The sequence below is a fragment of the Musa acuminata genome, unplaced genomic scaffold (genome assembly GCF_036884655.1).
Source record: "Musa acuminata AAA Group cultivar baxijiao unplaced genomic scaffold, Cavendish_Baxijiao_AAA HiC_scaffold_59, whole genome shotgun sequence".
NCBI lineage: Eukaryota > Viridiplantae > Streptophyta > Magnoliopsida > Zingiberales > Musaceae > Musa > Musa acuminata.
The window spans coordinates 15,548-17,500 of NW_027020340.1; positions in this window are offsets into that span (position 1 = coordinate 15,548).

Below are 1,953 nucleotides of genomic sequence, written 5' to 3' on the forward strand. Positions count from 1 at the left end.
GCCCAAAAACGGGCCAAAACTGGCCATTTTTGGCTGCGCGAGCGAGCGGCGAGCGGCGGACAGCGAGCGAAGCGAGAGGCAGCACCGTCCCTGCTATACGAAAGCCCCATCCAGCCCTGTGCCACCCGGGGGGTTCCAGGGTGCTGAGATGGCTGACGTTTTGCTCCGCTCTCGACGGTCACCGCGCAATGCAAGAACAGGCCAAAAACTGGCCAAAACGGCCCAAAAACGGGCCAAAACTGGCCATTTTTGGCTGCACGAGCGAGCGGCGAGCGGCGGACAGCGAGCGAAGCGAGAGGCAGCACCGTCCCTGCTATACGAAAGCCCCATCCAGCCCTGTGCCACCCGGGGGGTTCCAGGGTGCTGAGATGGCTGACGTTTTGCTCCGCTCTCGACGGTCACCGCGCAATGCAAGAACAGGCCAAAAACTGGCCAAAACGGCCCAAAAACGGGCCAAAACTGGCCATTTTTGGCTGCACGAGCGAGCGGCGAGCGGCGGACAGCGAGCGAAGCGAGAGGCAGCACCGTCCCTGCTATACGAAAGCCCCATCCAGCCCTGTGCCACCCGGGGGGTTCCAGGGTGCTGAGATGGCTGACGTTTTGCTCCGCTCTCGACGGTCACCGCGCAATGCAAGAACAGGCCAAAAACTGGCCAAAACGGCCCAAAAACGGGCCAAAACTGGCCATTTTTGGCTGCACGAGCGAGCGGCGAGCGGCGGACAGCGAGCGAAGCGAGAGGCAGCACCGTCCCTGCTATACGAAAGCCCCATCCAGCCCTGTGCCACCCGGGGGGTTCCAGGGTGCTGAGATGGCTGACGTTTTGCTCCGCTCTCGACGGTCACCGCGCAATGCAAGAACAGGCCAAAAACTGGCCAAAACGGCCCAAAAACGGGCCAAAACTGGCCATTTTTGGCTGCACGAGCGAGCGGCGAGCGGCGGACAGCGAGCGAAGCGAGAGGCAGCACCGTCCCTGCTATACGAAAGCCCCATCCAGCCCTGTGCCACCCGGGGGGTTCCAGGGTGCTGAGATGGCTGACGTTTTGCTCCGCTCTCGACGGTCACCGCGCAATGCAAGAACAGGCCAAAAACTGGCCAAAACGGCCCAAAAACGGGCCAAAACTGGCCATTTTTGGCTGCACGAGCGAGCGGCGAGCGGCGGACAGCGAGCGAAGCGAGAGGCAGCACCGTCCCTGCTATACGAAAGCCCCATCCAGCCCTGTGCCACCCGGGGGGTTCCAGGGTGCTGAGATGGCTGACGTTTTGCTCCGCTCTCGACGGTCACCGCGCAATGCAAGAACAGGCCAAAAACTGGCCAAAACGGCCCAAAAACGGGCCAAAACTGGCCATTTTTGGCTGCACGAGCGAGCGGCGAGCGGCGGACAGCGAGCGAAGCGAGAGGCAGCACCGTCCCTGCTATACGAAAGCCCCATCCAGCCCTGTGCCACCCGGGGGGTTCCAGGGTGCTGAGATGGCTGACGTTTTGCTCCGCTCTCGACGGTCACCGCGCAATGCAAGAACAGGCCAAAAACTGGCCAAAACGGCCCAAAAACGGGCCAAAACTGGCCATTTTTGGCTGCACGAGCGAGCGGCGAGCGGCGGACAGCGAGCGAAGCGAGAGGCAGCACCGTCCCTGCTATACGAAAGCCCCATCCAGCCCTGTGCCACCCGGGGGGTTCCAGGGTGCTGAGATGGCTGACGTTTTGCTCCGCTCTCGACGGTCACCGCGCAATGCAAGAACAGGCCAAAAACTGGCCAAAACGGCCCAAAAACGGGCCAAAACTGGCCATTTTTGGCTGCACGAGCGAGCGGCGAGCGGCGGACAGCGAGCGAAGCGAGAGGCAGCACCGTCCCTGCTATACGAAAGCCCCATCCAGCCCTGTGCCACCCGGGGGGTTCCAGGGTGCTGAGATGGCTGACGTTTTGCTCCGCTCTCGACGGTCACCGCGCAATGCA